General features: G+C 42.4%; 1 protein-coding gene across 2 annotated transcripts in view; it reads left to right on the plus strand.

Moving 5' to 3' along the window:
- Positions 1-16,120, plus strand: part of reln (reelin) — a 270,001-nt gene that overhangs the window by 152,481 nt on the left and 101,400 nt on the right. The window lies entirely within an intron of this gene.

Raw genomic sequence — 16,120 nt, forward strand, 5'->3', positions numbered from 1 at the left:
AAACCTATAGGAGTTCAAGATATTGTTCAATAACTTTTTTTCTGAAGGTCATAGAGACTTGGAAGTTGGTTCCATCTCCACTAATGTGGCTCTGCCCGATCCATTGGGACCATCCCCGAGCTTCTACGACCTTCGAAAATGGTGAAACCACCAAATCTATTTAAAAAAAGTACAAGATATTTTTGAATAACTTTTCTTCTGAAAGTCCTAGAGACTTGTGCATTACATGATTAATAAAGTGTGGCCTGCCACACAACCACACCAAATTTCAGCACGTTTCGAGCAAGCAGCGCAGAGTTATTCTAATTAATCCCTAATATGGGTTAGGGTTGCAATTAGGGTTAGGGTTAGGGTTAGGGTTGCAATTAGGGTTAGGGTTAGGGTTGTGATTAGGGTTAGGGTTGCTATTAGGGTTAGGGTTAGGGATGAATACCAATTGGAGCTCAAGATATTCTTCAATAACTTTTTTTCTGTAGGTCATAGAGACTTGGAAGTTGGTTCCATCTCCACTAATGTGGCTATGCCCGATCCATTGGTACCACCCCCGAGCTTCTACGACCTTTGGAAGGGGTAGGGTTAGGGTTGTGATTAGTGTTTGATTTTTTGGTTGTGATTAGGGTTAGGGTTAGGGCTGAAAACCTATAGGAGTTCAAGATATTGTTCAATAACTTTTTTTCTGAAGGTCATAGAGACTTGGAAGTTGGTTCCATCTCCACTAATGTGGCTCTGCCCGATCCATTGGGACCATCCCCGAGCTTCTACGACCTTCGGAAATGGTGAAACCACCAAATCTATTTAAAAAAAGTACAAGATATTTTTGAATAACTTTTCTTCTGAAAGTCCTAGAGACTTGTGCATTACATGATTAATAAAGTGTGGCCTGCCACACAACCACACCGAATTTCAGCACGTTTCGAGCAAGCAGCGCGGAGTTATTCTAATTAATCCCTAATATGGGTTAGGGTTGCAATTAGGGTTAGGGTTAGGGTTAGGGTTGCAATTAGGGTTAGGGTTAGGGTTGTGATTAGGGTTAGGGTTGCTATTAGGGTTAGGGTTAGGGATGAATACCCATTGGAGCTCAAGATATTCTTCAATAACTTTTTTTCTGTAGGTCATAGAGACTTGGAAGTTGGTTCCATCTCCACTAATGTGGCTCTGCCCGATCCATTGGGACCATCCCCGAGCTTCTACGACCTTCGGAAATGGTGAAACCACCAAATCTATTAAAAAAAAGTACAAGATATTTTTGAATAACTTTTCTTCTGAAAGTCCTAGAGACTTGTGCATTTCATGATTAATAAAGGGTGGCCTGCCACACAATCACACCGAATTTCAGCACGTCTCGAGCAAGCAGCGCGGAGTTATTCCAATTAATCCCTAATATGGGTTAGGGTTGCAATTAGGGTTAGGGTTAGGGTTAGGGTTGCAATTAGGGTTAGGGTTAGGGTTGTGATTAGGGTTAGGGTTAGGGTTGCTATTAGGGTTAGGGTTAGGGATGAATACCCATTGGAGCTCAAGATATTCATCAATAACTTTTTTTCTGTAGGTCATAGAGAATTGGAAGTTGGTTCCATCTCCACTAATGTGGCTATGCCCGATCCATTGGTACCACCCCCGAGCTTCTATGACCTTTGGAAGGGGTAGGGTTAGGGTTGTGATTAGTGTTTGATTTTTTGGTTGTGATTAGGGTTAGGGTTAGGGCTGAAAACCTATAGGAGTTCAAGATATTGTTCAATAACTTTTTTTCTGAAGGTCATAGAGACTTGGAAGTTGGTTCCATCTCCACTAATGTGGCTCTGCCCGATCCATTGGGACCATCCCCGAGCTTCTACGACCTTCGGAAATGGTGAAACCACCAAATCTATAAAAAAAAAGTACAAGATATTTTTGAATAACTTTTCTTCTGAAAGTCCTAGAGACTTGTGCATTTCATGATTAATAAAGGGTGGCCTGCCACACAATCACACTGAATTTCAGCACGTTTCGAGCAAGCAGCGCGGAGTTATTCCAATTAATCCCTAATATGGGTTAGGGTTGCAATTAGGGTTAGGGTTAGGGTTGTGATTAGGGTTAGGGTTAGGGTTGCTATTAGGGTTAGGGTTAGGGATGAATACCCATTGGAGCTCAAGATATTCTTCAATAACTTTTTTTCTGTAGGTCATAGAGACTTGGAAGTTGGTTCCATCTCCACTAATGTGGCTATGCCCGATCCATTGGTACCACCCCCGAGCTTCTACGACCTTTGGAAGGGGTAGGGTTAGGGTTGTGATTAGTGTTTGATTTTTTGGTTGTGGTTAGGGTTAGGGTTAGGGCTGAAAACCTATAGGAGTTCAAGATATTGTTCAATAACTTTTTTTCTGAAGGTCATAGAGACTTGGAAGTTGGTTCCATCTCCACTAATGTGGCTCTGCCCGATCCATTGGGACCATCCCCGAGCTTCTACGACCTTCGAAAATGGTGAAACCACCAAATCTATTTAAAAAAAGTACAAGATATTTTTGAATAACTTTTCTTCTGAAAGTCCTAGAGACTTGTGCATTACATGATTAATAAAGTGTGGCCTGCCACACAACCACACCGAATTTCAGCACGTTTCGAGCAAGCAGCGCGGAGTTATTCTAATTAATCCCTAATATGGGTTAGGGTTGCAATTAGGGTTAGGGTTAGGGTTAGGGTTGCAATTAGGGTTAGGGTTAGGGTTGTGATTAGGGTTAGGGTTAGGGTTGCTATTAGGGTTAGGGTTAGGGATGAATACCCATTGGAGCTCAAGATATTCTTCAATAACTTTTTTTCTGTAGGTCATAGAGACTTGGAAGTTGGTTCCATCTCCACTAATGTGGCTATGCCCGATCCATTGGTACCACCCCCGAGCTTCTACGACCTTTGGAAGGGGTAGGGTTAGGGTTGTGATTAGTGTTTGATTTTTTGGTTGTGGTTAGGGTTAGGGTTAGGGCTGAAAACCTATAGGAGTTCAAGATATTGTTCAATAACTTTTTTTCTGAAGGTCATAGAGACTTGGAAGTTGGTTCCATCTCCACTAATGTGGCTCTGCCCGATCCATTGGGACCATCCCCGAGCTTCTACGACCTTCGAAAATGGTGAAACCACCAAATCTATTTAAAAAAAGTACAAGATATTTTTGAATAACTTTTCTTCTGAAAGTCCTAGAGACTTGTGCATTACATGATTAATAAAGTGTGGCCTGCCACACAACCACACCAAATTTCAGCACGTTTCGAGCAAGCAGCGCAGAGTTATTCTAATTAATCCCTAATATGGGTTAGGGTTGCAATTAGGGTTAGGGTTAGGGTTAGGGTTGCAATTAGGGTTAGGGTTAGGGTTGTGATTAGGGTTAGGGTTGCTATTAGGGTTAGGGTTAGGGATGAATACCAATTGGAGCTCAAGATATTCTTCAATAACTTTTTTTCTGTAGGTCATAGAGACTTGGAAGTTGGTTCCATCTCCACTAATGTGGCTATGCCCGATCCATTGGTACCACCCCCGAGCTTCTACGACCTTTGGAAGGGGTAGGGTTAGGGTTGTGATTAGTGTTTGATTTTTTGGTTGTGATTAGGGTTAGGGTTAGGGCTGAAAACCTATAGGAGTTCAAGATATTGTTCAATAACTTTTTTTCTGAAGGTCATAGAGACTTGGAAGTTGGTTCCATCTCCACTAATGTGGCTCTGCCCGATCCATTGGGACCATCCCCGAGCTTCTACGACCTTCGGAAATGGTGAAACCACCAAATCTATTTAAAAAAAGTACAAGATATTTTTGAATAACTTTTCTTCTGAAAGTCCTAGAGACTTGTGCATTACATGATTAATAAAGTGTGGCCTGCCACACAACCACACCGAATTTCAGCACGTTTCGAGCAAGCAGCGCGGAGTTATTCTAATTAATCCCTAATATGGGTTAGGGTTGCAATTAGGGTTAGGGTTAGGGTTAGGGTTGCAATTAGGGTTAGGGTTAGGGTTGTGATTAGGGTTAGGGTTGCTATTAGGGTTAGGGTTAGGGATGAATACCCATTGGAGCTCAAGATATTCTTCAATAACTTTTTTTCTGTAGGTCATAGAGACTTGGAAGTTGGTTCCATCTCCACTAATGTGGCTATGCCCGATCCATTGGTACCACCCCCGAGCTTCTACGACCTTTGGAAGGGGTAGGGTTAGGGTTGTGATTAGTGTTTGATTTTTTGGTTGTGGTTAGGGTTAGGGTTAGGGCTGAAAACCTATAGGAGTTCACGATATTGTTCAATAACTTTTTTTCTGAAGGTCATAGAGACTTGGAAGTTGGTTCCATCTCCACTATTGTGGCTCTGCCCGATCCATTGGGACCATCCCCGAGCTTCTACGACCTTCGGAAATGGTGAAACCACCAAATCTATAAAAAAAAGTACAAGATATTTTTGAATAACTTTTCTTCTGAAAGTCCTAGAGACTTGTGCATTTCATGATTAATAAAGTGTGGCCTGCCACACAACCACACCGAATTTCAGCACGTTTCGAGCAAGCAGCGCGGAGTTATTCTAATTAATCCCTAATATGGGTTAGGGTTGCAATTAGGGTTAGGGTTAGGGTTAGGGTTGCAATTAGGGTTAGGGTTAGGGTTGTGATTAGGGTTAGGGTTAGGGTTGCTATTAGGGTTAGGGTTAGGGATGAATACCCATTGGAGCTCAAGATATTCTTCAATAACTTTTTTTCTGTAGGTCATAGAGACTTGGAAGTTGGTTCCATCTCCACTAATGTGGCTATGCCCGATCCATTGGTACCACCCGCGAGCTTCTACGACCTTTGGAAGGGGTAGGGTTAGGGTTGTGATTAGTGTTTGATTTTTTGGTTGTGATTAGGGTTAGGGTTAGGGCTGAAAACCTATAGGAGTTCAAGATATTGTTCAATAACTTTTTTTCTGAAGGTCATAGAGACTTGGAAGTTGGTTCCATCTCCACTAATGTGGCTCTGCCCGATCCATTGGTACCACCCACGAGCTTCTACGACCTTTGGAAGGGGTAGGGTTAGGGTTGTGATTAGTGTTTGATTTTTTGGTTGTGGTTAGGGTTAGGGTTAGGGCTGAAAACCTATAGGAGTTCAAGATATTGTTCAATAACTTTTTTTCTGAAGGTCATAGAGACTTGGAAGTTGGTTCCATCTCCACTAATGTGGCTCTGCCCGATCCATTGGGACCATCCCCGAGCTTCTACGACCTTCGGAAATGGTGAAACCACCAAATCTATAAAAAAAAGTACAAGATATTTTTGAATAACTTTTCTTCTGAAAGTCCTAGAGACTTGTGCATTTCATAATTAATAAAGGGTGGCCTGCCACACAACCACACCAAATTTCAGCATGTTTCGAGCAAGCAGCGCGGAGTTATTCTAATTAATCCCTAATATGGGTTAGGGTTGCAATTAGGGTTAGGGTTAGGGTTAGGGTTAGGGTTGCAATTAGGGTTAGGGTTGTGATTAGGGTTAGGGTTAGGGTTGCTATTAGGGTTAGGGTTAGGGATGAATACCCATTGGAGCTCAAGATATTCTTCAATAACTTTTTTTCTGTAGGTCATAGAGACTTGGAAGTTGGTTCCATCTCCACTAATGTGGCTATGCCCGATCCATTGGTACCACCCCCGAGCTTCTACGACCTTTGGAAGGGGTAGGGTTAGGGTTGTGATTAGTGTTTGATTTTTTGGTTGTGATTAGGGTTAGGGTTAGGGCTGAAAACCTATAGGAGTTCAAGATATTGTTCAATAACTTTTTTTCTGAAGGTCATAGAGACTTGGAAGTTGGTTCCATCTCCACTAATGTGGCTCTGCCCGATCCATTGGTACCACCCACGAGCTTCTACGACCTTTGGAAGGGGTAGGGTTAGGGTTGTGATTAGTGTTTGATTTTTTGGTTGTGGTTAGGGTTAGGGTTAGGGCTGAAAACCTATAGGAGTTCAAGATATTGTTCAATAACTTTTTTTCTGAAGGTCATAGAGACTTGGAAGTTCGTTCCATCTCCACTAATGTGGCTCTGCCCGATCCATTGGGACCATCCCCGAGCTTCTACGACCTTCGGAAATGGTGAAACCACCAAATCTATAAAAAAAAGTACAAGATATTTTTGAATAACTTTTCTTCTGAAAGTCCTAGAGACTTGTGCATTTCATAATTAATAAAGGGTGGCCTGCCACACAACCACACCAAATTTCAGCATGTTTCGAGCAAGCAGCGCGGAGTTATTCTAATTAATCCCTAATATGGGTTAGGGTTGCAATTAGGGTTAGGGTTAGGGTTAGGGTTAGGGTTGCAATTAGGGTTAGGGTTGTGATTAGGGTTAGGGTTAGGGTTGCTATTAGGGTTAGGGTTAGGGATGAATACCAATTGGAGCTCAAGATATTCTTCAATAACTTTTTTTCTGTAGGTCATAGAGACTTGGAAGTTGGTTCCATCTCCACTAATGTGGCTATGCCCGATCCATTGGTACCACCCCCGAGCTTCTACGACCTTTGGAAGGGGTAGGGTTAGGGTTGTGATTAGTGTTTGATTTTTTGGTTGTGATTAGGGTTAGGGTTAGGGCTGAAAACCTATAGGAGTTCAAGATATTGTTCAATAACTTTTTTTCTGAAGGTCATAGAGACTTGGAAGTTGGTTCCATCTCCACTAATGTGGCTCTGCCCGATCCATTGGGACCATCCCCGAGCTTCTACGACCTTCGGAAATGGTGAAACCACCAAATCTATTTAAAAAAAGTACAAGATATTTTTGAATAACTTTTCTTCTGAAAGTCCTAGAGACTTGTGCATTACATGATTAATAAAGTGTGGCCTGCCACACAACCACACCGAATTTCAGCACGTTTCGAGCAAGCAGCGCGGAGTTATTCTAATTAATCCCTAATATGGGTTAGGGTTGCAATTAGGGTTAGGGTTAGGGTTAGGGTTGCAATTAGGGTTAGGGTTAGGGTTGTGATTAGGGTTAGGGTTGCTATTAGGGTTAGGGTTAGGGATGAATACCCATTGGAGCTCAAGATATTCTTCAATAACTTTTTTTCTGTAGGTCATAGAGACTTGGAAGTTGGTTCCATCTCCACTAATGTGGCTATGCCCGATCCATTGGTACCACCCCCGAGCTTCTACGACCTTTGGAAGGGGTAGGGTTAGGGTTGTGATTAGTGTTTGATTTTTTGGTTGTGGTTAGGGTTAGGGTTAGGGCTGAAAACCTATAGGAGTTCACGATATTGTTCAATAACTTTTTTTCTGAAGGTCATAGAGACTTGGAAGTTGGTTCCATCTCCACTATTGTGGCTCTGCCCGATCCATTGGGACCATCCCCGAGCTTCTACGACCTTCGGAAATGGTGAAACCACCAAATCTATAAAAAAAAGTACAAGATATTTTTGAATAACTTTTCTTCTGAAAGTCCTAGAGACTTGTGCATTTCATGATTAATAAAGTGTGGCCTGCCACACAACCACACCGAATTTCAGCACGTTTCGAGCAAGCAGCGCGGAGTTATTCTAATTAATCCCTAATATGGGTTAGGGTTGCAATTAGGGTTAGGGTTAGGGTTAGGGTTGCAATTAGGGTTAGGGTTAGGGTTGTGATTAGGGTTAGGGTTAGGGTTGCTATTAGGGTTAGGGTTAGGGATGAATACCCATTGGAGCTCAAGATATTCTTCAATAACTTTTTTTCTGTAGGTCATAGAGACTTGGAAGTTGGTTCCATCTCCACTAATGTGGCTATGCCCGATCCATTGGTACCACCCGCGAGCTTCTACGACCTTTGGAAGGGGTAGGGTTAGGGTTGTGATTAGTGTTTGATTTTTTGGTTGTGATTAGGGTTAGGGTTAGGGCTGAAAACCTATAGGAGTTCAAGATATTGTTCAATAACTTTTTTTCTGAAGGTCATAGAGACTTGGAAGTTGGTTCCATCTCCACTAATGTGGCTCTGCCCGATCCATTGGTACCACCCACGAGCTTCTACGACCTTTGGAAGGGGTAGGGTTAGGGTTGTGATTAGTGTTTGATTTTTTGGTTGTGGTTAGGGTTAGGGTTAGGGCTGAAAACCTATAGGAGTTCAAGATATTGTTCAATAACTTTTTTTCTGAAGGTCATAGAGACTTGGAAGTTGGTTCCATCTCCACTAATGTGGCTCTGCCCGATCCATTGGGACCATCCCCGAGCTTCTACGACCTTCGGAAATGGTGAAACCACCAAATCTATAAAAAAAAGTACAAGATATTTTTGAATAACTTTTCTTCTGAAAGTCCTAGAGACTTGTGCATTTCATAATTAATAAAGGGTGGCCTGCCACACAACCACACCAAATTTCAGCATGTTTCGAGCAAGCAGCGCGGAGTTATTCTAATTAATCCCTAATATGGGTTAGGGTTGCAATTAGGGTTAGGGTTAGGGTTAGGGTTAGGGTTGCAATTAGGGTTAGGGTTGTGATTAGGGTGAGGGTTAGGGTTGCTATTAGGGTTAGGGTTAGGGATGAATACCCATTGGAGCTCAAGATATTCTTCAATAACTTTTTTTCTGTAGGTCATAGAGACTTGGAAGTTGGTTCCATCTCCACTAATGTGGCTATGCCCGATCCATTGGTACCACCCCCGAGCTTCTACGACCTTTGGAAGGGGTAGGGTTAGGGTTGTGATTAGTGTTTGATTTTTTGGTTGTGGTTAGGGTTAGGGTTAGGGCTGAAAACCTATAGGAGTTCAAGATATTGTTCAATAACTTTTTTTCTGAAGGTCATAGAGACTTGGAAGTTGGTTCCATCTCCACTAATGTGGCTCTGCCCGATCCATTGGGACCATCCCCGAGCTTCTACGACCTTCGAAAATGGTGAAACCACCAAATCTATTTAAAAAAAGTACAAGATATTTTTGAATAACTTTTCTTCTGAAAGTCCTAGAGACTTGTGCATTACATGATTAATAAAGTGTGGCCTGCCACACAACCACACCGAATTTCAGCACGTTTCGAGCAAGCAGCGCGGAGTTATTCTAATTAATCCCTAATATGGGTTAGGGTTGCAATTAGGGTTAGGGTTAGGGTTAGGGTTGCAATTAGGGTTAGGGTTAGGGTTGTGATTAGGGTTAGGGTTGCTATTAGGGTTAGGGTTAGGGATGAATACCAATTGGAGCTCAAGATATTCTTCAATAACTTTTTTTCTGTAGGTCATAGAGACTTGGAAGTTGGTTCCATCTCCACTAATGTGGCTATGCCCGATCCATTGGTACCACCCCCGAGCTTCTACGACCTTTGGAAGGGGTAGGGTTAGGGTTGTGATTAGTGTTTGATTTTTTGGTTGTGGTTAGGGTTAGGGTGAGGGCTGAAAACCTATAGGAGTTCACGATATTGTTCAATAACTTTTTTTCTGAAGGTCATAGAGACTTGGAAGTTGGTTCCATCTCCACTAATGTGGCTCTGCCCGATCCATTGGGACCATCCCCGAGCTTCTACGACCTTCGGAAATGGTGAAACCACCAAATCTATAAAAAAAAGTACAAGATATTTTTGAATAACTTTTCTTCTGAAAGTCCTAGAGACTTGTGCATTTCATGATTAATAAAGTGTGGCCTGCCACACAACCACACCGAATTTCAGCACGTTTCGAGCAAGCAGCGCGGAGTTATTCTAATTAATCCCTAATATGGGTTAGGGTTGCAATTAGGGTTAGGGTTAGGGTTAGGGTTGCAATTAGGGTTAGGGTTAGGGTTGTGATTAGGGTTAGGGTTGCTATTAGGGTTAGGGTTAGGGATGAATACCCATTGGAGCTCAAGATATTCTTCAATAACTTTTTTTCTGTAGGTCATAGAGACTTGGAAGTTGGTTCCATCTCCACTAATGTGGCTATGCCCGATCCATTGGTACCACCCCCGAGCTTCTACGACCTTTGGAAGGGGTAGGGTTAGGGTTGTGATTAGTGTTTGATTTTTTGGTTGTGGTTAGGGTTAGGGTTAGGGCTGAAAACCTATAGGAGTTCACGATATTGTTCAATAACTTTTTTTCTGAAGGTCATAGAGACTTGGAAGTTGGTTCCATCTCCACTAATGTGGCTCTGCCCGATCCATTGGGACCATCCCCGAGCTTCTACGACCTTCGGAAATGGTGAAACCACCAAATCTATAAAAAAAAGTACAAGATATTTTTGAATAACTTTTCTTCTGAAAGTCCTAGAGACTTGTGCATTTCATGATTAATAAAGTGTGGCCTGCCACACAACCACACCGAATTTCAGCACGTTTCGAGCAAGCAGCGCGGAGTTATTCTAATTAATCCCTAATATGGGTTAGGGTTGCAATTAGGGTTAGGGTTAGGGTTAGGGTTGCAATTAGGGTTAGGGTTAGGGTTGTGATTAGGGTTAGGGTTAGGGTTGCTATTAGGGTTAGGGTTAGGGATGAATACCCATTGGAGCTCAAGATATTCTTCAATAACTTTTTTTCTGTAGGTCATAGAGACTTGGAAGTTGGTTCCATCTCCACTAATGTGGCTATGCCCGATCCATTGGTACCACCCCCGAGCTTCTACGACCTTTGGAAGGGGTAGGGTTAGGGTTGTGATTAGTGTTTGATTTTTTGGTTGTGATTAGGGTTAGGGTTAGGGCTGAAAACCTATAGGAGTTCAAGATATTGTTCAATAACTTTTTTTCTGAAGGTCATAGAGACTTGGAAGTTGGTTCCATCTCCACTAATGTGGCTCTGCCCGATCCATTGGGACCATCCCCGAGCTTCTACGACCTTCGGAAATGGTGAAACCACCAAATCTATAAAAAAAAGTACAAGATATTTTTGAATAACTTTTCTTCTGAAAGTCCTAGAGACTTGTGCATTTCATAATTAATAAAGGGTGGCCTGCCACACAACCACACCAAATTTCAGCACGTTTCGAGCAAGCAGCGCGGAGTTATTCTAATTAATCCCTAATATGGGTTAGGGTTGCAATTAGGGTTAGGGTTAGGGTTAGGGTTAGGGTTGCAATTAGGGTTAGGGTTAGGGTTGTGATTAGGGTTAGGGTTGCTATTAGGGTTAGGGTTAGGGATGAATACCCATTGGAGCTCAAGATATTCTTCAATAACTTTTTTTCTGTAGGTCATAGAGACTTGGAAGTTGGTTCCATCTCCACTAATGTGGCTATGCCCGATCCATTGGTACCACCCCCGAGCTTCTACGACCTTTGGAAGGGGTAGGGTTAGGGTTGTGATTAGTGTTTGATTTTTTGGTTGTGATTAGGGTTAGGGTTAGGGCTGAAAACCTATAGGAGTTCAAGATATTGTTCAATAACTTTTTTTCTGAAGGTCATAGAGACTTGGAAGTTGGTTCCATCTCCACTAATGTGGCTCTGCCCGATCCATTGGTACCACCCACGAGCTTCTACGACCTTTGGAAGGGGTAGGGTTAGGGTTGTGATTAGTGTTTGATTTTTTGGTTGTGGTTAGGGTTAGGGTTAGGGCTGAAAACCTATAGGAGTTCAAGATATTGTTCAATAACTTTTTTTCTGAAGGTCATAGAGACTTGGAAGTTGGTTCCATCTCCACTAATGTGGCTCTGCCCGATCCATTGGGACCATCCCCGAGCTTCTACGACCTTCGGAAATGGTGAAACCACCAAATCTATAAAAAAAAGTACAAGATATTTTTGAATAACTTTTCTTCTGAAAGTCCTAGAGACTTGTGCATTTCATAATTAATAAAGGGTGGCCTGCCACACAACCACACCAAATTTCAGCATGTTTCGAGCAAGCAGCGCGGAGTTATTCTAATTAATCCCTAATATGGGTTAGGGTTGCAATTAGGGTTAGGGTTAGGGTTAGGGTTAGGGTTGCAATTAGGGTTAGGGTTGTGATTAGGGTTAGGGTTAGGGTTGCTATTAGGGTTAGGGTTAGGGATGAATACCCATTGGAGCTCAAGATATTCTTCAATAACTTTTTTTCTGTAGGTCATAGAGACTTGGAAGTTGGTTCCATCTCCACTAATGTGGCTATGCCCGATCCATTGGTACCACCCCTGAGCTTCTACGACCTTTGGAAGGGGTAGGGTTAGGGTTGTGATTAGTGTTTGATTTTTTGGTTGTGATTAGGGTTAGGGTTAGGGCTGAAAACCTATAGGAGTTCAAGATATTGTTCAATAACTTTTTTTCTGAAGGTCATAGAGACTTGGAAGTTGGTTCCATCTCCACTAATGTGGCTCTGCCCGATCCATTGGTACCACCCACGAGCTTCTACGACCTTTGGAAGGGGTAGGGTTAGGGTTGTGATTAGTGTTTGATTTTTTGGTTGTGGTTAGGGTTAGGGTTAGGGCTGAAAACCTATAGGAGTTCAAGATATTGTTCAATAACTTTTTTTCTGAAGGTCATAGAGACTTGGAAGTTGGTTCCATCTCCACTAATGTGGCTCTGCCCGATCCATTGGGACCATCCCTGAGCTTCTACGACCTTCGGAAATGGTGAAACCACCAAATCTATAAAAAAAAGTACAAGATATTTTTGAATAACTTTTCTTCTGAAAGTCCTAGAGACTTGTGCATTTCATAATTAATAAAGGGTGGCCTGCCACACAACCACACCAAATTTCAGCATGTTTCGAGCAAGCAGCGCAGAGTTATTCTAATTAATCCCTAATATGGGTTAGGGTTGCAATTAGGGTTAGGGTTAGGGTTAGGGTTAGGGTTGCAATTAGGGTTAGGGTTGTGATTAGGGTTAGGGTTAGGGTTGCTATTAGGGTTAGGGTTAGGGATGAATACCCATTGGAGCTCAAGATATTCTTCAATAACTTTTTTTCTGTAGGTCATAGAGACTTGGAAGTTGGTTCCATCTCCACTAATGTGGCTATGCCCGATCCATTGGTACCACCCCCGAGCTTCTACGACCTTTGGAAGGGGTAGGGTTAGGGTTGTGATTAGTGTTTGATTTTTTGGTTGTGATTAGGGTTAGGGTTAGGGCTGAAAACCTATAGGAGTTCAAGATATTGTTCAATAACTTTTTTTCTGAAGGTCATAGAGACTTGGAAGTTGGTTCCATCTCCACTAATGTGGCTCTGCCTGATCCATTGGGACCATCCCCGAGCTTCTACGACCTTCGGAAATGGTGAAACCACCAAATCTATAAAAAAAAGTACAAGATATTTTTGAATAACTTTTCTTCTGAAAGTCCTAGAGACTTGTGCATTTCATAATTAATAAAGGGTGGCCTGCCACACAACCACACCAAATTTCAGCACGTTTCGAGCAAGCAGCGCGGAGTTATTCTAATTAATCCCTAATATGGGTTAGGGTTGCAATTAGGGTTAGGGTTAGGGTTAGGGTTAGGGTTGCAATTAGGGTTAGGGTTAGGGTTGTGATTAGGGTTAGGGTTAGGGTTGCTATTAGGGTTAGGGTTAGGGATGAATACCCATTGGAGCTCAAGATATTCTTCAATAACTTTTTTTCTGTAGGTCATAGAGACTTGGAAGTTGGTTCCATCTCCACTAATGTGGCTATGCCCGATCCATTGGTACCACCCCCGAGCTTCTACGACCTTTGGAAGGGGTAGGGTTAGGGTTGTGATTAGTGTTTGATTTTTTGGTTGTGGTTAGGGTTAGGGTTAGGGCTGAAAACCTATAGGAGTTCAAGATATTGTTCAATAACTTTTTTTCTGAAGGTCATAGAGACTTGGAAGTTGGTTCCATCTCCACTAATGTGGCTCTGCCCGATCCATTGGGACCATCCCCGAGCTTCTACGACCTTCGAAAATGGTGAAACCACCAAATCTATTTAAAAAAAGTACAAGATATTTTTGAATAACTTTTCTTCTGAAAGTCCTAGAGACTTGTGCATTACATGATTAATAAAGTGTGGCCTGCCACACAACCACACCGAATTTCAGCACGTTTCGAGCAAGCAGCGCGGAGTTATTCTAATTAATCCCTAATATGGGTTAGGGTTGCAATTAGGGTTAGGGTTAGGGTTAGGGTTGCAATTAGGGTTAGGGTTAGGGTTGTGATTAGGGTTAGGGTTGCTATTAGGGTTAGGGTTAGGGATGAATACCAATTGGAGCTCAAGATATTCTTCAATAACTTTTTTTCTGTAGGTCATAGAGACTTGGAAGTTGGTTCCATCTCCACTAATGTGGCTATGCCCGATCCATTGGTACCCCCCCCGAGCTTCTACGACCTTTGGAAGGGGTAGGGTTAGGGTTGTGATTAGTGTTTGATTTTTTGGTTGTGATTAGGGTTAGGGTTAGGGCTGAAAACCTATAGGAGTTCAAGATATTGTTCAATAACTTTTTTTCTGAAGGTCATAGAGACTTGGAAGTTGGTTCCATCTCCACTAATGTGGCTCTGCCCGATCCATTGGGACCATCCCCGAGCTTCTACGACCTTCGGAAATGGTGAAACCACCAAATCTATTTAAAAAAAGTACAAGATATTTTTGAATAACTTTTCTTCTGAAAGTCCTAGAGACTTGTGCATTTCATGATTAATAAAGTGTGGCCTGCCACACAACCACACCGAATTTCAGCACGTTTCGAGCAAGCGGCGCGGAGTTATTCCAATTAATCCCTAATATGGGTTAGGGTTGCAATTAGGGTTAGGGTTAGGGTTAGGGTTAGGGTTGCAATTAGGGTTAGGGTTAGGGTTGTGATTAGGGTTAGGGTTAGGGTTGCTATTAGGGTTAGGGTTAGGGATGAATACCCATTGGAGCTCAAGATATTCTTCAATAACTTTTTTTCTGTAGGTCATAGAGACTTGGAAGTTGGTTCCATCTCCACTAATGTGGCTATGCCCGATCCATTGGTACCACCCCCGAGCTTCTACGACCTTTGGAAGGGGTAGGGTTAGGGTTGTGATTAGTGTTTGATTTTTTGGTTGTGATTAGGATTAGGGTTAGGGCTGAAAACCTATAGGAGTTCAAGATATTGTTCAATAACTTTTTTTCTGAAGGTCATAGAGACTTGGAAGTTGGTTCCATCTCCACTAATGTGGCTCTGCCCGATCCATTGGGACCATCCCCGAGCTTCTATGACCTTCGGAAATGGTGAAACCACCAAATCTATAAAAAAAAAGTACAAGATATTTTTGAATAACTTTTCTTCTGAAAGTCCTAGAGACTTGTGCATTTCATGATTAATAAAGGGTGGCCTGCCACACAACCACACCGAATTTCAGCACGTTTCGAGCAAGCAGCGCGGAGTTATTCCAATTAATCCCTAATATGGGTTAGGGTTGCAATTAGGGTTAGGGTTAGGGTTGTGATTAGGGTTAGGGTTAGGGTTGCTATTAGGGTTAGGGTTAGGGATGAATACCCATTGGAGCTCAAGATATTCTTCAATAACTTTTTTTCTGTAGGTCATAGAGACTTGGAAGTTGGTTCCATCTCCACTAATGTGGCTATGCCCGATCCATTGGTACCACCCCCGAGCTTCTACGACCTTTGGAAGGGGTAGGGTTAGGGTTGTGATTAGTGTTTGATTTTTTGGTTGTGATTAGGGTTAGGGTTAGGGCTGAAAACCTATAGGAGTTCAAGATATTGTTCAATAACTTTTTTTCTGAAGGTCATAGAGACTTGGAAGTTGGTTCCATCTCCACTAATGTGGCTCTGCCCGATCCATTGGGACCATCCCCGAGCTTCTACGACCTTCGGAAATGGTGAAACCACCAAATCTATTAAAAAAAAGTACAAGATATTTTTGAATAACTTTTCTTCTGAAAGTCCTAGAGACTTGTGCATTTCATGATTAATAAAGTGTGGCCTGCCACACAACCACACCGAATTTCAGCACGTTTCGAGCAAGCGGCGCGGAGTTATTCCAATTAATCCCTAATATGGGTTAGGGTTGCAATTAGGGTTAGGGTTAGGGTTAGGGTTAGGGTTGCAATTAGGGTTAGGGTTAAGGTTGTGGTTAGGGTTAGGGTTAGGGTTGCTATTAGGGTTAGGGTTAGGGATGAATACCCATTGGAGCTCAAGATATTCTTCAATAACTTTTTTTCTGTAGGTCATAGAGACTTGGAAGTTGGTTCCATCTCCACTAATGTGGCTATGCCCGATCCATTGGTACCACCCCGAGCTTCTACGACCTTTGGAAGGGGTAGGGTTAGGGTTGTGATTAGTGTTTGATTTTTTGGTTGTGATTAGGGTTAGGGTTAGGGCTGAAAACCTATAGGAGT

This window comes from Paralichthys olivaceus, chromosome 7, assembly GCF_024713975.1.
Source record: "Paralichthys olivaceus isolate ysfri-2021 chromosome 7, ASM2471397v2, whole genome shotgun sequence".
Taxonomy (NCBI): Eukaryota; Metazoa; Chordata; class Actinopteri; order Pleuronectiformes; family Paralichthyidae; genus Paralichthys; species Paralichthys olivaceus.